Here is a 20,115-nt window from a genome sequence, read left to right on the forward strand (position 1 = left end):
CCTGCCACTGGCCACAGAAGTACTCAGGCTGCTTTGACCTCACAATCACAGTCAGCAGCCGGGAGCCTCACACAGGCCTACGATGCACTGAGGCTGCTGTGACCTGACAAGCACAGCCAGCAGCCATGAGCCTGCAACTGGCCACAGATGTAATCAGGTTGCTGTGACCTGACAAGCACAGCCAGCAGCCATGAGCCTCACACTGTCCTAGGAGGCACTGAGGCTGCTGTGACCTGACAAGCACAGCCAGCAGCCAGAAGCCTGGCACTGGCCTACGAGGCCCTGAGCCTGCTGTGACCTCACAAGCACAGCCAGCAGCCAGGAGCTTGCCACTGGCCTCGGAGGCACTGAGGCTGCTGTGACCTGACAAGCACCGCCAACAGCCATGTACCTGCCACTAACCTATGAGGCACTGAGGCTGCTGTGACCTGACAAGCACAGCCAGCAGCTAGGAGCATGCCACTGTCCTAGGAGGCCCTGAGGCTGCTGTGACCTCACGAGAACAGCCAGCAGCCAGGAGCATTCCACTGTCCTAGGAGGCACTGAGGGTGCTGTGACCTCACAAACATAGACAGCAGCCAGGAGCCTGCCACTAAGGTATGAGGCATTGAGGGTGCTGTGACCTGACAAGCACAGCCAGCAGCCAGGAGCCTGCCACTGGCCTCGCAGGCACTGAGGCTGCTGTGACCTCCCAAACACAGACAAATCCATGTGCCTGCCACTGGCGTCGGTGGCAGTCGAGGCTGCTGGGACCTCACAAACACAGCCAGCAGACGACGCTGTAGACCAACTTTTGAGGGACTGAGGCTGCTGTGCTGTCATAAGCACAGCCAACAGCCAGGAGCCTGCCACTGGCCTCGGATGCACTGAGGCTGCTCTGACCTCCCAAGCACAGCCAGCAGCCATGAGCCTGCAACTGGCCTCGCAGGCACTGAGGCTGCTGTGACCTCACAAGCACAACCAGCAGCCATGACCCTGCCACTGGCCTGAGATGCACTGAGGCTGTTGTGACCTCACAAGCACAGCCAGCAGCCAGGAGCATGCCACTGTCCTAGGAGGCCCTGAGGCTGCTGTGACCTCACAAGAACAGCCAGCTGCCAGGAGCATGTAACTGCCCTAGGAGGCACTGAGGGTGCTGTGACCTCACAAACATAGCCAGCAGGCGGCGCTATAGACTAACTTTTGAGTGACTGAGGCTGCTGTGATGTCATAAGCACAGCCAGCAGCCAGGAGCCTGCCACTGGCCTCGGAGGCACTGAGGCTGCTATGACCTCACAAGCACAGCCAGCAGCGAGGAGCCTGCCACTGGCCTCGGAGGCACTGAGGCTGCTGTGACCTCACAAGCACAGCCAGCAGCCAGAAGCCTGGCACTGGCCTACGATGCACTGAGGCTGCTCTGACCTCACAAGCACAGCCAGCAGCCAGGAGCCTGCCACTGGCCTAGGAGGCACTCAGGCTGCTGTGACCTCACAAGCACAGCCACCACGGCGTGCTGGACACTAAACTAGGAGGCACGGAGGCTGCTGTGAGCTCACAAGCACAGCCAGCAGGCATGACCCTGCCACTGGCCTAGGACGCACTGAGGCTGCTGTGACCTCACAAGCCCAGCCAGCAGCCAGGAGCCTGCCATTGGCCTAGGAGGGACTGAGTTTGCTGTGACCTCACAAGCCCAGCCAGCAGCGAGGAGCCTGACACTGGCCTAGGAGGCACTGAGGCTGCTGTGACCTCACAAGCACAGCCAGCAGAGGGCACTGTGGACTAATGTAAAAGGCGCTGAGGCTGCTGTTATGTCACAAGCACAGCGACGAGCAAGGAGCCTGCCACTGTCGTCGGAAGCACGGAGGCTGCTGTGCCCTCACAAAGACAACCAGCAGGGGGCACCGTAGAGGAACATATGAGGCGCTCAGGCTGCTGTGAGGCCATAAGCACAGCCAGCAGCCAGGAGCCTGGCACTGGCCTAAGAGACACTGAGGCTGCTGTGACCTCACAAGCACAGCGAGGAGCCAGAAGCCTGGAACTGGCCTACAAGGCCCTGAGCCTGCTGTGACCTCACAAGCACAGCCAGCAGCTAGGAGCTTGCCACTGGCCTCGGAGGCACTGAGGCTGCTGTGACGTCACAAGCACAGCCAGCAGCCATGAGCCTGCCACTAACCTGTAAGGCACTGAGGCTGCTGTGACCTCACAAGCACAGCCTGCAGCCAGGAGCTTGCCACTGGCCTCGGAGGCACTGAGGGTGCTGTGACCTCACAAGCACAGCCAGCAGCCAGGAGCATGCCACTGTCCTAGGAGGCCCTGAGGCTGCTGTGACCTCACAAGAACAGCCAGCAGCCAGGAGCATGCCACTGTCCTAGGAGGCACTGAGGGTGCTGTGACCTGACAAACATAGCCAGCAGCCAGGAGCCTGCCACTAAGGTGTGAGGCATTGAGGGTGCTGTGACCTCACAAGCACAGCCAGCAGCCAGGAGGCTGCCACTGGCCTTGCAAGCACTCAGGCTGCTGTGACCTCCCAAGCACAGCCAGCAGGCATCAGCCTGCCACTGAAGTGTCAGTCTCTGATGGTGCTGTGACCTCACAAACACAGCCAGCATCCAGGATCCTCACACTGGCCTCGGAGGCACTGAGGCTGCTGTGACCTCACAAGCACAGCCTGCAGCCATGAACCTGCCACTGGCCTCAGATGCACTGAGGCTGCTGTGACCTCACAAGCACAACCAGCAGCCAGGAGCCTGCCACTGGCCTCGGAAGCACTGAGTTCTGTGACCTCCAAAACACAGCCAAAATCCATGTGCCTGCCACTGGCCGCGGTGGCAGCCAGACTGCTGGGACATCACAAACACAGCCAGCAGACGATGCTGTAGACTAACTTTTGAGGGACTGAGGCTGCTGTGCTGTCATAAGCACAGCCAGCAGCCAGGAGCATGCCACTGTCCTAGGAGGCAATGAGGGCGCTGTGACCTCACAAGCATAGCCAGCATCCAGGCGCCTGCCAGTTAAGGTGTGAGGCATTGAGGGTGCTGTGACCTCACAAGCACAGCCAGCAGCCAGGAGCCTGACACTGGCCTCGCAGGCACTCAGGCTGCTGTGGCCTCACAAGCACAGCCAGCAGGGTGCGCTATACATTAAACTGTGAGTCACTCAAGCTGCTGTGACCTCACAAGCCCAGCCAGCAGCCAGGAGCCTGCTATTGGCCTAGGAGGCACTGAGTTTGCTGTGACCTCACAAGCCCAGCCAGCAGCGAGGAGCCTGACACTGGCCTAGGAGGCACTGAGGCTGCTGTGACCTCACAAGCACAGCCAGCAGAGGGCACTGTAGACTAATGTAAAAGGCGCTGAGGCTGCTGTTATGTCACAAGTACAGCGACGAGCAAGGAGCCTGCCACTGTCGTCGGAAGCACGGAGGCTGCTGTGCCCTCACAAAGACAACCAGCAGGGTGCGCTGTAGACGAACATATGAGGCTCTCAGGCTGCTGTGAGGCCATAAGCACAGCCAGCAGCCAGGAGCCTGGCACTGGCCTAAGAGACACTGAGGCTGCTGTGACCTCACAAGCACAGCCTGCAGCCAGAAGCCTGGCACTGGCCTACGAGGCCGTGAGCCTGCTGTGACCTCACAAGCACAGCCAGCAGCTAGGAGTTTGCCACTGGCCTCGGAGGCACTGAGGCTGCTGTGACCTCACAAGCACAGCCAGCAGCCAGGAGCCTGCCACTAACCTATAAGGCACTGAGGCTGCTGTGAGCTCACAAGCACAGCCTGCAGCCATGAACCTGACACTGGCCTCGGAGGCACTGAGGGTGCTGTGACCTCACAAGCACAGCCAGCAGCCAGGAGCCTGCCACTGGCCACAGATGTACTCAGGCTGCTGTGACCTCACAAGCACAGCCAGCAGCGTGGAGCCTGCCACTGTCCTAGGAGGCCCTGAGGCTGCTGTGACCTCACAAGCACAGCCAGGAGCCATGTGTCTGCCACTGGCCTCGGTGGCAGTCAGCTTGCTGTGACCTCACAAGCACAGCCAGCAGGGGGCGCTGTAGACTAACTTTTGAGGCACTGAGGCTCCTGTGATGTCAGAATCACAGCCAGCAGCCAGGAGCCTGCCACTGGCCTCGGAGGCACTGAGGCTGCTGTAACCTTACAAGCACAGCCAGCAGCCAGGAGCCTGGCACTGGCCTAGGAGGCCCTGAGGCTGCTTTAACTTCACAAGCACAGCCAGCAGCCAGGAGCCTGCCACTGGCATTGCAGGCACTCAGGCTGCTTTGAGCTCACAAGCACAGCCAGCAGGCGTGAGCCTACCACTAAGGTATGAGGCATTGAGGCTGCTGTGACCTCACAAGCACAGTCAGCAGCCCTGAGCCTGCCACTGGCCACAGAAGTACTCAGGCTGCTTTGACCTCACAATCACAGTCAGCAGCCAGGCGCCTCACACTGGCCTACGATGCACTGAGGCTGCTGTGACCTGACAAGCACAGTCAGCAGCCAGGAGCCTGCCTCTGGCATACGATGCACTGAGGCTGCTGTGACCTGACAAGCACAGCCAGCAGCAAGGAGCCTGCAACTGGCCACAGATGTAATCAGGTTGCTGTGACCTGACAAGCACAGCCAGCAGCCATGAGCCTCACACTGTCCTAGGAGGCACTGAGGCTGCTGTGACCTGACAAGCACAGCCAGCAGCCAGAAGCCTGGCACTGGCCTATGAGGCCCTGAGCCTTCTGTGACCTCACAAGCACAGCCAGCAGCCAGGAGCTTGCCACTGGCCTCGGAGGCACTGAGGCTGCTGTGACCTGACAAGCACCGCCAACAGCCATGTACCTGCCACTAACCTATGAGGCACTGAGGCTGCTGTGACGTCACAAGCACAGCCAGCAGCTAGGAGCATGCCACTGTCCTAGGAGGCCCTGAGGCTGCTGTGACCTCACGAGAACAGCCAGCAGCCAGGAGCATTCCACTGTCCTAGGAGGCACTGAGGGTGCTGTGACCTCACAAACATAGACAGCAGCCAGGAGCCTGCCACTAAGGTATGAGGCATTGAGGGTGCTGTGACCTCACAAGCACAGCCAGCAGCCAGGAGCCTGCCACTGGCCTCGCAGGCACTGAGGCTGCTGTGACCTCCCAAACACAGACAAATCCATGTGCCTGCCACTGGCGTCGGTGGCAGTCGAGGCTGCTGGGACCTCACAAACACAGCCAGCAGATGACGCTGTAGACCAACTTTTGAGGGACTGAGGCTGCTGTGCTGTCATAAGCACAGCCAACAGCCAGGAGCCTGCCACTGGCCTCGGATGCACTGAGGCTGCTCTGACCTCCCAAGCACAGCCAGCAGCCATGAGCCTGCAACTGGCCTCGCAGGCACTGAGGCTGCTGTGACCTCACAAGCACAACCAGCAGCGAGGAGCCTGCCACTGGCCTCGGAGGCACTGAGTCTGCTGTGACCTCACAAGCACAGCCAGCAGTCATCGGCCTTCCACCGGCCTCGGAGGCACTGAGGCTGCTCTGACCTCAGAAGTAGAGCCAGCAGCCAGAAGCCTGGCACTGGCCTACGATGCACTGAGGCTGCTGTGACCTCACAAGCACAGCCAGCAGCCAGGAGCCTGCCACTGGCCTCGGAGGCACTCAGGCTGCTGTGACCTCACAAGCACAGCCACCACGGCGTGCTGGACACTAAACTAGGAGGCACGGAGGCTGCTGTGAGCTCACAAGCACAGCCAGCAGGCATGACCCTGCCACTGGCCTAGGACGCACTGAGGCTGCTGTGACCTCACAAGCCCAGCCAGCAGCCAGGAGCCTGCCATTGGCCTAGGAGGGACTGAGTTTGCTGTGACCTCACAAGCCCAGCCAGCAGCGAGGAGCCTGACACTGGCCTAGGAGGCACTGAGGCTGCTGTGACCTCACAAGCACAGCCAGCAGAGGGCACTGTGGACTAATGTAAAAGGCGCTGAGGCTGCTGTTATGTCACAAGCACAGCGACGAGCAAGGAGCCTGCCACTGTCGTCGGAAGCACGGAGGCTGCTGTGCCCTCACGAAGACAACCAGCAGGGGGCACCGTAGAGGAACATATGAGGCTCTCAGGCTGCTGTGAGGCCATAAGCACAGCCAGCAGCCAGGAGCCTGGAACTGGCCTACAAGGCCCTGAGCCTGCTGTGACCTCACAAGCACAGCCAGCAGCTAGGAGCTTGCCACTGGCCTCGGAGGCACTGAGGCTGCTGTGACGTCACAAGCACAGCCAGCAGCCATGAGCCTGCCACTAACCTGTAAGGCACTGAGGCTGCTGTGACCTCACAAGCACAGCCTGCAGCCATGAACCTGCCACTGGCCTCAGATGCACTGAAACTGCTGTGACCTCACAAGCACAGCCAGCAGCCAGGAGCATGCCACTGGCCTAGGAGGCCCTGAGGCTGCTGTGATCTCACAAGAACAGCAAGCAGCCCGGAGCATGCCACTGTCCTAGGAGGCACTGAGGCTGCTGTGACCTCACAAACATAGCCAGCAGCCAGGAGCCTGCCACTAAGGTATGGGGCATTGAGGGTGCTGTGACCTGACAAGCACAGCCAGTAGCCAGGAGCCTGCCACTGGCCTCGCAGGCACTGAGGCTGCTGTGACCTGACAAGCACAGCCAGCAGCCATGAGCCTGCCACTGGCCTACGATGCACTGAGGCTGCTGTGACCTGACAAGCACAGCCTGCAGCCAGGAGCCTGCAGCTGGCCTCGGAGGCACTGAGGCTGCTGTGACCTCACAAGCACAGCCAGCAGCCAGGAGCCTGCCACTGGCCAAGGAGGCAGTGAGGCTGCTGTGACCTCACAAGCACAGCCAGCAGCCAGGAGCTAGCCACTGGCCTAGGAGGCACTGAGGCTGCTGTGACCTCACAAGCACAGCCACCACGGCATGCTAGACACTAAACTAGGAGGCACGGAGGCTGCTGTGAGCTCACAAGCACAGCCAGCAGCCAGGAGCCTGCCACTGGCCTAGGACGCACTGAGTCTGCTGTGATCTCACAGGCACAGCCAGCGGGGGCCGCTGTAGACAAAACTATGAGGCACTGAGGCTGCTGTTATGTCACAAGCAGAGCCAGCAGCCAGGAGCCTGTCAGAGGCCTGGGAGGCACTGAGGCTGCTGTGACCTCACAAGCACAGCCAGAAGGCAGGAGCATGCCACTGTCCTAGGAGGCACTGAGGGCGCTGTGACCTCACAAGCATAGCCAGCAGCCAGGCGCCTGCCAGTTAAGGTGTGAGGCATTGAGGGTGCTGTGACCTCACAAGCACAGCCAGCAGCCAGGAGGCTGCCACTGGCCTTGCAGGCACTCAGGCTGCTGTGACCTCACAAGCACAGCCAGCAGGCATCAGCCTGCCACTGAAGTGTCAGTCTCTGATGGTGCTGTGACCTCACAAACACAGCCAGCAGTCATCGGCCTGCCACTGGCTTCGGAGGCAACGAGGCTGCTGTGACCTAACAAGCACAGCCAGCATCCAGGAGCCTCACACTGGCCTCGGAGGCACTGAGGGTGCTGTGACCTCACAAGCACAGCCTGCAGCCATGAACCTGCCACTGACCTCAGATGCACTGAGGCTGCTGTGACCTCACAAGCACAACCAGCAGCCAGGAGCCTGCCACTAGCCTAGGAGGCAGTGAGGCTGCTGTGACCTGACAAGCACAGCCAGCAGCCAGGAGCCTGCCACTGGCCTCGGAAGCACTGAGTTCTGTGACCTCCGAAACACAGCCAAAATCCATGTGCCTGCCACTGGCCGCGGTGGCAGCCAGACTGCTGGGACATCACAAACACAGCCAGCAGACGATGCTGTAGACTAACTTTTGAGGGACTGAGGCTGCTGTGCTGTCATAAGCACAGCCAGCAGCCAGGAGCATGCCACTGTCCTAGGAGGCAATGAGGGCGCTGTGACCTCACAAGCATAGCCAGCAGCCAGGCGCCTGCCAGTTAAGGTGTGAGGCATTGAGGGTGCTGTGACCTCACAAGCACAGCCAGCAGCCAGGAGCCTGACACTGGCCTCGCAGGCACTCAGGCTGCTGTGGCCTCACAAGCACAGCCAGCAGGGTGCGCTATACATTAAACTGTGAGTCACTCAAGCTGCTGTGACCTCACAAGCCCAGCCAGCAGCCAGGAGCCTGCTATTGGCCTAGGAGGCACTGAGTTTGCTGTGACCTCACAAGCCCAGCCAGCAGCCAGGAGCCTGACACTGGCCTAGGAGGCACTGAGGCTGCTGTGACCTCACAAGCACAGCCAGCAGAGGGCACTGTAGACTAATGTAAAAGGTGCTGAGGCTGCTGTTATGTCATAAGCACAGCGACGAGCAAGGAGCCTGCCACTGTCGTCGGAAGCACGGAGGCTGCTGTGCCCTCACAAAGACAACCAGCAGGGTGCGCTGTAGACGAACATATGATGCACTGAGGCTGCTGTGAGGCCATAAGCACAGCCAGCAGCCAGGAGCCTGGCACTGGCCTAAGAGACATTGAGGCTGCTGTGACCTCACAAGCACAGCCAGCAGCCAGAAGCCTGGAACTGGCCTACAAGGCCCTGTGCCTGCTGTGACCTCACAAGCACAGCCAGCAGCTAGGAGCTTGCCACTGGCCTCGGAGGCACTGAGGCTGCTGTGACCTCACAAGCACAGCCAGCAGCCAGGAGCCTGCCACTAACCTATAAGGCACTGAGGCTGCTGTGAGCTCACAAGCACAGCCTGCAGCCATGAACCTGACACTGGCCTCGGAGGCACTGAGGGTGCTGTGACCTCACAAGCACAGCCAGCAGCCAGGAGCCTGCCACTGGCCACAGATGTACTCAGGCTGCTGTGACCTCACAAGCACAGCCAGCAGCGTGGAGCCTGCCACTGGCCTAGGAGGCACTGAGGCTGCTGTGACCTCACAAGCACAGCCAGGAGCCATGTGTCTGCCACTGGCCTCGGTGGCAGTCAGCTTGCTGTGACCTCACAAGCACAGCCAGCAGGGGCGCTGTAGACTAACTTTTGAGGCACTGAGGCTCCTGTGATGTCAGAATCACAGCCAGCAGCCAGGAGCCTGCCACTGGCCTCGGAGGCACTGAGGCTGCTGTAACCTTACAAGCACAGCCAGCAGCCAGGAGCCTGGCACTGGCCTAGGAGGCCCTGAGGCTGCTTTAACTTCACAAGCACAGCCAGCAGCCAGGAGCGTGCCACTGGCGTTGCAGGCACTCAGGCTGCTTTGAGCTCACAAGCACAGCCAGCAGGCGTGAGCCTACCACTAAGGTATGAGGCATTGAGGCTGCTGTGACCTCACAAGCACAGTCAGCAGCCCTGAGCCTGCCACTGGCCACAGAAGTACTCAGGCTGCTTTGACCTCACAATCACAGTCAGCAGCCAGGAGCCTCACACAGGCCTACGATGCACTGAGGCTGCTGTGACCTGACAAGCACAGCCAGCAGCCATGAGCCTGCAACTGGCCACAGATGTAATCAGGTTGCTGTGACCTGACAAGCACAGCCAGCAGCCATGAGCCTCACACTGTCCTAGGAGGCACTGAGGCTGCTGTGACCTGACAAGCACAGCCAGCAGCCAGAAGCCTGGCACTGGCCTACGAGGCCCTGAGCCTGCTGTGACCTCACAAGCACAGCCAGCAGCCAGGAGCTTGCCACTGGCCTCGGAGGCACTGAGGCTGCTGTGACCTGACAAGCACCGCCAACAGCCATGTACCTGCCACTAACCTGTGAGGCACTGAGGCTGCTGTGACCTGACAAGCACAGCCAGCAGCTAGGAGCATGCCACTGTCCTAGGAGGCCCTGAGGCTGCTGTGACCTCACGAGAACAGCCAGCAGCCAGGAGCATTCCACTGTCCTAGGAGGCACTGAGGGTGCTGTGACCTCACAAACATAGACAGCAGCCAGGAGCCTGCCACTGGCCTAGGAGGCAGTGAGGCTGCTGTGACCTGACAAGCACAGCCAGCAGCCAGGAGCCTGCCACTGGCCTCGGAAGCACTGAGGCTGCTGTGACCTGACAAGCACCGCCAACAGCCATGTACCTGCCACTAACCTGTGAGGCACTGAGGCTGCTGTGACCTGACAAGCACAGCCAGCAGCTAGGAGCATGCCACTGTCCTAGGAGGCCCTGAGGCTGCTGTGACCTCACGAGAACAGCCAGCAGCCAGGAGCATTCCACTGTCCTAGGAGGCACTGAGGGTGCTGTGACCTCACAAGCACAACCAGCAGCCAGGAGCCTGCCACTGGCCTAGGAGGCAGTGAGGCTGCTGTGACCTGACAAGCACAGCCAGCAGCCAGGAGCCTGCCACTGGCCTCGGAAGCACTGAGTTCTGTGACCTCCAAAACACAGCCAAAATCCATGTGCCTGCCACTGGCCGCGGTGGCAGCCAGACTGCTGGGACATCACAAACACAGCCAGCAGACGATGCTGTAGACTAACTTTTGAGGGACTGAGGCTGCTGTGCTGTCATAAGCACAGCCAGCAGCCAGGAGCATGCCACTGTCCTAGGAGGCAATGAGGGCGCTGTGACCTCACAAGCATAGCCAGCAGCCAGGCGCCTGCCAGTTAAGGTGTGAGGCATTGAGGGTGCTGTGACCTCACAAGCACAGCCAGCAGCCAGGAGCCTGACACTGGCCTCGCAGGCACTCAGGCTGCTGTGGCCTCACAAGCACAGCCAGCAGGGTGCGCTATACATTAAACTGTGAGTCACTCAAGCTGCTGTGACCTCACAAGCCCAGCCAGCAGCCAGGAGCCTGCTATTGGCCTAGGAGGCACTGAGTTTGCTGTGACCTCACAAGCCCAGCCAGCAGCGAGGAGCCTGACACTGGCCTAGGAGGCACTGAGGCTGCTGTGACCTCACAAGCACAGCCAGCAGAGGGCACTGTAGACTAATGTAAAAGGCACTGAGGCTGCTGTTATGTCATAAGCACAGCGACGAGCAAGGAGCCTGCCACTGTCGTCGGAAGCACGGAGGCTGCTGTGCCCTCACAAAGACAACCAGCAGGGTGCGCTGTAGACGAACATATGATGCACTGAGGCTGCTGTGAGGCCATAAGCACAGCCAGCAGCCAGGAGCCTGGCACTGGCCTAAGAGACATTGAGGCTGCTGTGACCTCACAAGCACAGCCAGCAGCCAGAAGCCTGGAACTGGCTTACAAGGCCCTGTGCCTGCTGTGACCTCACAAGCACAGCCAGCAGCTAGGAGCTTGCCACTGGCCTCGGAGGCACTGAGGCTGCTGTGACCTCACAAGCACAGCCAGCAGCCAGGAGCCTGCCACTAACCTATAAGGCACTGAGGCTGCTGTGAGCTCACAAGCACAGCCTGCAGCCATGAACCTGACACTGGCCTCGGAGGCACTGAGGGTGCTGTGACCTCACAAGCACAGCCAGCAGCCAGGAGCCTGCCACTGGCCACAGATGTACTCAGGCTGCTGTGACCTCACAAGCACAGCCAGCAGCGTGGAGCCTGCCACTGGCCTAGGAGGCACTGAGGCTGCTGTGACCTCACAAGCACAGCCAGGAGCCATGTGTCTGCCACTGGCCTCGGTGGCAGTCAGCTTGCTGTGACCTCACAAGCACAGCCAGCAGGGGGCGCTGTAGACTAACTTTTGAGGCACTGAGGCTCCTGTGATGTCAGAATCACAGCCAGCAGCCAGGAGCCTGCCACTGGCCTCGGAGGCACTGAGGCTGCTGTAACCTTACAAGCACAGCCAGCAGCCAGGAGCCTGGCACTGGCCTAGGAGGCCCTGAGGCTGCTTTAACTTCACAAGCACAGCCAGCAGCCAGGAGCGTGCCACTGGCGTTGCAGGCACTCAGGCTGCTTTGAGCTCACAAGCACAGCCAGCAGGCGTGAGCCTACCACTAAGGTATGAGGCATTGAGGCTGCTGTGACCTCACAAGCACAGTCAGCAGCCCTGAGCCTGCCACTGGCCACAGAAGTACTCAGGCTGCTTTGACCTCACAATCACAGTCAGCAGCCAGGAGCCTCACACAGGCCTACGATGCACTGAGGCTGCTGTGACCTGACAAGCACAGCCAGCAGCAAGGAGCCTGCAACTGGCCACAGATGTAATCAGGTTGCTGTGACCTGACAAGCACAGCCAGCAGCCATGAGCCTCACACTGTCCTAGGAGGCACTGAGGCTGCTGTGACCTGACAAGCACAGCCAGCAGCCAGAAGCCTGGCACTGGCCTACGAGGCCCTGAGCCTGCTGTGACCTCACAAGCACAGCCAGCAGCCAGGAGCTTGCCACTGGCCTCGGAGGCACTGAGGCTGCTGTGACCTGACAAGCACCGCCAACAGCCATGTACCTGCCACTAACCTGTGAGGCACTGAGGCTGCTGTGACCTGACAAGCACAGCCAGCAGCTAGGAGCATGCCACTGTCCTAGGAGGCCCTGAGGCTGCTGTGACCTCACGAGAACAGCCAGCAGCCAGGAGCATTCCACTGTCCTAGGAGGCACTGAGGGTGCTGTGACCTCACAAACATAGACAGCAGCCAGGAGCCTGCCACTGGCCTAGGAGGCAGTGAGGCTGCTGTGACCTGACAAGCACAGCCAGCAGCCAGGAGCCTGCCACTGGCCTCGGAAGCACTGAGTTCTGTGACCTCCAAAACACAGCCAAAATCCATGTGCCTGCCACTGGCCGCGGTGGCAGCCAGACTGCTGGGACATCACAAACACAGCCAGCAGACGATGCTGTAGACTAACTTTTGAGGGACTGAGGCTGCTGTGCTGTCATAAGCACAGCCAGCAGCCAGGAGCATGCCACTGTCCTAGGAGGCAATGAGGGCGCTGTGACCTCACAAGCATAGCCAGCAGCCAGGCGCCTGCCAGTTAAGGTGTGAGGCATTGAGGGTGCTGTGACCTCACAAGCACAGCCAGCAGCCAGGAGCCTGACACTGGCCTCGCAGGCACTCAGGCTGCTGTGGCCTCACAAGCACAGCCAGCAGGGTGCGCTATACATTAAACTGTGAGTCACTCAAGCTGCTGTGACCTCACAAGCCCAGCCAGCAGCCAGGAGCCTGCTATTGGCCTAGGAGGCACTGAGTTTGCTGTGACCTCACAAGCCCAGCCAGCAGCGAGGAGCCTGACACTGGCCTAGGAGGCACTGAGGCTGCTGTGACCTCACAAGCACAGCCAGCAGAGGGCACTGTAGACTAATGTAAAAGGCGCTGAGGCTGCTGTTATGTCATAAGCACAGCGACGAGCAAGGAGCCTGCCACTGTCGTCGGAAGCACGGAGGCTGCTGTGCCCTCACAAAGACAACCAGCAGGGTGCGCTGTAGACGAACATATGATGCACTGAGGCTGCTGTGAGGCCATAAGCACAGCCAGCAGCCAGGAGCCTGGCACTGGCCTAAGAGACACTGAGGCTGCTGTGACCTCACAAGCACAGCCAGCAGCCAGAAGCCTGGCACTGGCCTACGAGGCCGTGAGCCTGCTGTGACCTCACAAGCACAGCCGGCAGCTAGGAGTTTGCCACTGGCCTCGGAGGCACTGAGGCTGCTGTGACCTCACAAGCACAGCCAGCAGCCAGGAGCCTGCCACTAACCTATAAGGCACTGAGGCTGCTGTGAGCTCACAAGCACAGCCTGCAGCCATGAACCTGACACTGGCCTCGGAGGCACTGAGGGTGCTGTGACCTCACAAGCACAGCCAGCAGCCAGGAGCCTGCCACTGGCCACAGATGTACTCAGGCTGCTGTGACCTCACAAGCACAGCCAGCAGCGTGGAGCCTGCCACTGGCCTAGGAGGCACTGAGGCTGCTGTGACCTCACAAGCACAGCCAGGAGCCATGTGTCTGCCACTGGTCTCGGTGGCAGTCAGCTTGCTGTGACCTCACAAGCACAGCCAGCAGGGGGCGCTGTAGACTAACTTTTGAGGCACTGAGGCTCCTGTGATGTCAGAATCACAGCCAGCAGCCAGGAGCCTGCCACTGGCCTCGGAGGCACTGAGGCTGCTGTAACCTTACAAGCACAGCCAGCAGCCAGGAGCCTGGCACTGGCCTAGGAGGCCCTGAGGCTGCTTTAACTTCACAAGCACAGCCAGCAGGCAGGAGCCTACCACTAAGGTATGAGGCATTGAGGCTGCTGTGACCTCACAAGCACAGTCAGCAGCCAGGAGCCTCACACTGGCCACAGAAGTACTCAGGCTGCTTTGACCTCACAATCACAGTCAGCAGCCAGGAGCCTCACACAGGCCTACGATGCACTGAGGCTGCTGTGACCTGACAAGCACAGCCAGCAGCCATGAGCCTGCAACTGGCCACAGATGTAATCAGGTTGCTGTGACCTGACAAGCACAGCCAGCAGCCATGAGCCTCACACTGTCCTAGGAGGCACTGAGGCTGCTGTGACCTGACAAGCACAGCCAGCAGCCAGAAGCCTGGCACTGGCCTACGAGGCCCTGAGCCTGCTGTGACCTCACAAGCACAGCCAGCAGCCAGGAGCTTGCCACTGGCCTCGGAGGCACTGAGGCTGCTGTGACCTGACAAGGACCGCCAACAGCCATGTACCTGCCACTAACCTGTGAGGCACTGAGGCTGCTGTGACCTGACAAGCACAGCCAGCAGCTAGGAGCATGCCACTGTCCTAGGAGGCCCTGAGGCTGCTGTGACCTCACGAGAACAGCCAGCAGCCAGGAGCATTCCACTGTCCTAGGAGGCACTGAGGGTGCTGTGACCTCACAAACATAGACAGCAGCCAGGAGCCTGCCACTGGCCTAGGAGGCAGTGAGGCTGCTGTGACCTGACAAGCACAGCCAGCAGCCAGGAGCCTGCCACTGGCCTCGGAAGCACTGAGTTCTGTGACCTCCAAAACACAGCCAAAATCCATGTGCCTGCCACTGGCCGCGGTGGCAGCCAGACTGCTGGGACATCACAAACACAGCCAGCAGACGATGCTGTAGACTAACTTTTGAGGGACTGAGGCTGCTGTGCTGTCATAAGCACAGCCAGCAGCCAGGAGCATGCCACTGTCCTAGGAGGCAATGAGGGCGCTGTGACCTCACAAGCATAGCCAGCAGCCAGGCGCCTGCCAGTTAAGGTGTGAGGCATTGAGGGTGCTGTGACCTCACAAGCACAGCCAGCAGCCAGGAGCCTGACACTGGCCTCGCAGGCACTCAGGCTGCTGTGGCCTCACAAGCACAGCCAGCAGGGTGCGCTATACATTAAACTGTGAGTCACTCAAGCTGCTGTGACCTCACAAGCCCAGCCAGCAGCCAGGAGCCTGCTATTGGCCTAGGAGGCACTGAGTTTGCTGTGACCTCACAAGCCCAGCCAGCAGCGAGGAGCCTGACACTGGCCTAGGAGGCACTGAGGCTGCTGTGACCTCACAAGCACAGCCAGCAGAGGGCACTGTAGACTAATGTAAAAGGCACTGAGGCTGCTGTTATGTCATAAGCACAGCGACGAGCAAGGAGCCTGCCACTGTCGTCGGAAGCACGGAGGCTGCTGTGCCCTCACAAAGACAACCAGCAGGGTGCGCTGTAGACGAACATATGATGCACTGAGGCTGCTGTGAGGCCATAAGCACAGCCAGCAGCCAGGAGCCTGGCACTGGCCTAAGAGACACTGAGGCTGCTGTGACCTCACAAGCACAGCCAGCAGCCAGAAGCCTGCCACTAACCTATAAGGCACTGAGGCTGCTGTGAGCTCACAAGCACAGCCTGCAGCCATGAACCTGACACTGGCCTCGGAGGCACTGAGGGTGCTGTGACCTCACAAGCACAGCCAGCAGCCAGGAGCCTGCCACTGGCCACAGATGTACTCAGGCTGCTGTGACCTCACAAGCACAGCCAGCAGCGTGGAGCCTGCCACTGGCCTAGGAGGCACTGAGGCTGCTGTGACCTCACAAGCACAGCCAGGAGCCATGTGTCTGCCACTGGCCTCGGTGGCAGTCAGCTTGCTGTGACCTCACAAGCACAGCCAGCAGGGGGCGCTGTAGACTAACTTTTGAGGCACTGAGGCTCCTGTGATGTCAGAATCACAGCCAGCAGCCAGGAGCCTGCCACTGGCCTCGGAGGCACTGAGGCTGCTGTAACCTTACAAGCACAGCCAGCAGCCAGGAGCCTGGCACTGGCCTAGGAGGCCCTGAGGCTGCTTTAACTTCACAAGCACAGCCAGCAGCCAGGAGCGTGCCACTGGCGTTGCAGGCACTCAGGCTGCTTTGAGCTCACAAGCACAGCCAGCAGGCGTGAGCCTACCACTAAGGTATGAGGCATTGAGGCTGCTGTGACCTCACAAGCACAGTCAGCAGCCCTGAGCCTGCCACTGGCCACAGAAGTACTCAGGCTGCTTTGACCTCACAATCACAGTCAGCAGCCAGGAGCCTCACACAGGCCTACGATGCACTGAGGCTGCTGTGACCTGACAAGCACAGCCAGCAGCCATGAGCCTGCAACTGGCCACAGATGTAATCAGGTTGCTGTGACCTGACAAGCACAGCCAGCAGCCATGAGCCTCACACTGTCCTAGGAGGCACTGAGGCTGCTGTGACCTGACAAGCACAGCCAGCAGCCAGAAGCCTGGCACTGGCCTACGAGGCCCTGAGCCTGCTGTGACCTCACAAGCACAGCCAGCAGCCAGGAGCTTGCCACTGGCCTCGGAGGCACTGAGGCTGCTGTGACCTGACAAGGACCGCCAACAGCCATGTACCTGCCACTAACCTGTGAGGCACTGAGGCTGCTGTGACCTGACAAGCACAGCCAGCAGCTAGGAGCATGCCACTGTCCTAGGAGGCCCTGAGGCTGCTGTGACCTCACGAGAACAGCCAGCAGCCAGGAGCATTCCACTGTCCTAGGAGGCACTGAGGGTGCTGTGACCTCACAAACATAGACAGCAGCCAGGAGCCTGCCACTGGCCTAGGAGGCAGTGAGGCTGCTGTGACCTGACAAGCACAGCCAGCAGCCAGGAGCCTGCCACTGGCCTCGGAAGCACTGAGTTCTGTGACCTCCAAAACACAGCCAAAATCCATGTGCCTGCCACTGGCCGCGGTGGCAGCCAGACTGCTGGGACATCACAAACACAGCCAGCAGACGATGCTGTAGACTAACTTTTGAGGGACTGAGGCTGCTGTGCTGTCATAAGCACAGCCAGCAGCCAGGAGCATGCCACTGTCCTAGGAGGCAATGAGGGCGCTGTGACCTCACAAGCATAGCCAGCAGCCAGGCGCCTGCCAGTTAAGGTGTGAGGCATTGAGGGTGCTGTGACCTCACAAGCACAGCCAGCAGCCAGGAGCCTGACACTGGCCTCGCAGGCACTCAGGCTGCTGTGGCCTCACAAGCACAGCCAGCAGGGTGCGCTATACATTAAACTGTGAGTCACTCAAGCTGCTGTGACCTCACAAGCCCAGCCAGCAGCCAGGAGCCTGCTATTGGCCTAGGAGGCACTGAGTTTGCTGTGACCTCACAAGCCCAGCCAGCAGCGAGGAGCCTGACACTGGCCTAGGAGGCACTGAGGCTGCTGTGACCTCACAAGCACAGCCAGCAGAGGGCACTGTAGACTAATGTAAAAGGCGCTGAGGCTGCTGTTATGTCATAAGCACAGCGACGAGCAAGGAGCCTGCCACTGTCGTCGGAAGCACGGAGGCTGCTGTGCCTTCACAAAGACAACCAGCAGGGTGCGCTGTAGACGAACATATGATGCACTGAGGCTGCTGTGAGGCCATAAGCACAGCCAGCAGCCAGGAGCCTGGCACTGGCCTAAGAGACACTGAGGCTGCTGTGACCTCACAAGCACAGCCAGCAGCCAGAAGCCTGGCACTGGCCTACGAGGCCGTGAGCCTGCTGTGACCTCACAAGCACAGCCGGCAGCTAGGAGTTTGCCACTGGCCTCGGAGGCACTGAGGCTGCTGTGACCTCACAAGCACAGCCAGCAGCCAGGAGCCTGCCACTAACCTATAAGGCACTGAGGCTGCTGTGAGCTCACAAGCACAGCCTGCAGCCATGAACCTGACACTGGCCTCGGAGGCACTGAGGGTGCTGTGACCTCACAAGCACAGCCAGCAGCCAGGAGCCTGCCACTGGCCACAGATGTACTCAGGCTGCTGTGACCTCACAAGCACAGCCAGCAGCGTGGAGCCTGCCACTGGCCTAGGAGGCACTGAGGCTGCTGTGACCTCACAAGCACAGCCAGGAGCCATGTGTCTGCCACTGGCCTCGGTGGCAGTCAGCTTGCTGTGACCTCACAAGCACAGCCAGCAGGGGGCGCTGTAGACTAACTTTTGAGGCACTGAGGCTCCTGTGATGTCAGAATCACAGCCAGCAGCCAGGAGCCTGCCACTGGCCTCGGAGGCACTGAGGCTGCTGTAACCTTACAAGCACAGCCAGCAGCCAGGAGCCTGGCACTGGCCTAGGAGGCCCTGAGGCTGCTTTAACTTCACAAGCACAGCCAGCAGGCAGGAGCCTGCCACTGGCGTTGCAGGCACTCAGGCTGCTTTGAGCTCACAAGCACAGCCAGCAGGCGTGAGCCTACCACTAAGGTATGAGGCATTGAGGCTGCTGTGACCTCACAAGCACAGTCAGCAGCCCTGAGCCTGCCACTGGCCACAGAAGTACTCAGGCTGCTTTGACCTCACAATCACAGTCAGCAGCCAGGAGCCTCACACAGGCCTACGATGCACTGAGGCTGCTGTGACCTGACAAGCACAGCCAGCAGCCATGAGCCTGCAACTGGCCACAGATGTAATCAGGTTGCTGTGACCTGACAAGCACAGCCAGCAGCCATGAGCCTCACACTGTCCTAGGAGGCACTGAGGCTGCTGTGACCTGACAAGCACAGCCAGCAGCCAGAAGCCTGGCACTGGCCTACGAGGCCCTGAGCCTGCTGTGACCTCACAAGCACAGCCAGCAGCCAGGAGCTTGCCACTGGCCTCGGAGGCACTGAGGCTGCTGTGACCTGACAAGGACCGCCAACAGCCATGTACCTGCCACTAACCTGTGAGGCACTGAGGCTGCTGTGACCTGACAAGCACAGCCAGCAGCTAGGAGCATGCCACTGTCCTAGGAGGCCCTGAGGCTGCTGTGACCTCACGAGAACAGCCAGCAGCCAGGAGCATTCCACTGTCCTAGGAGGCACTGAGGGTGCTGTGACCTCACAAACATAGACAGCAGCCAGGAGCCTGCCACTGGCCTAGGAGGCAGTGAGGCTGCTGTGACCTGACAAGCACAGCCAGCAGCCAGGAGCCTGCCACTGGCCTCGGAAGCACTGAGTTCTGTGACCTCCAAAACACAGCCAAAATCCATGTGCCTGCCACTGGCCGCGGTGGCAGCCAGACTGCTGGGACATCACAAACACAGCCAGCAGACGATGCTGTAGACTAACTTTTGAGGGACTGAGGCTGCTGTGCTGTCATAAGCACAGCCAGCAGCCAGGAGCATGCCACTGTCCTAGGAGGCAATGAGGGCGCTGTGACCTCACAAGCATAGCCAGCAGCCAGGCGCCTGCCAGTTAAGGTGTGAGGCATTGAGGGTGCTGTGACCTCACAAGCACAGCCAGCAGCCAGGAGCCTGACACTGGCCTCGCAGGCACTCAGGCTGCTGTGGCCTCACAAGCACAGCCAGCAGGGTGCGCTATACATTAAACTGTGAGTCACTCAAGCTGCTGTGACCTCACAAGCCCAGCCAGCAGCCAGGAGCCTGCTATTGGCCTAGGAGGCACTGAGTTTGCTGTGACCTCACAAGCCCAGCCAGCAGCGAGGAGCCTGACACTGGCCTAGGAGGCACTGAGGCTGCTGTGACCTCACAAGCACAGCCAGCAGAGGGCACTGTAGACTAATGTAAAAGGCACTGAGGCTGCTGTTATGTCATAAGCACAGCGACGAGCAAGGAGCCTGCCACTGTCGTCGGAAGCACGGAGGCTGCTGTGCCCTCACAAAGACAACCAGCAGGGTGCGCTGTAGACGAACATATGATGCACTGAGGCTGCTGTGAGGCCATAAGCACAGCCAGCAGCCAGGAGCCTGGCACTGGCCTAAGAGACACTGAGGCTGCTGTGACCTCACAAGCACAGCCAGAAGCCAGAAGCCTGGCACTGGCCTACGAGGCCGTGAGCCTGCTGTGACCTCACAAGCACAGCCAGCAGCTAGGAGTTTGCCACTGGCCTCGGAGGCACTGAGGCTGCTGTGACCTCACAAGCACAGCCAGCAGCCAGGAGCCTGCCACTAACCTATA

Source organism: Dromaius novaehollandiae, chromosome 9 (genome assembly GCF_036370855.1).
Source record: "Dromaius novaehollandiae isolate bDroNov1 chromosome 9, bDroNov1.hap1, whole genome shotgun sequence".
NCBI classification, from domain to species: Eukaryota; Metazoa; Chordata; class Aves; order Casuariiformes; family Dromaiidae; genus Dromaius; species Dromaius novaehollandiae.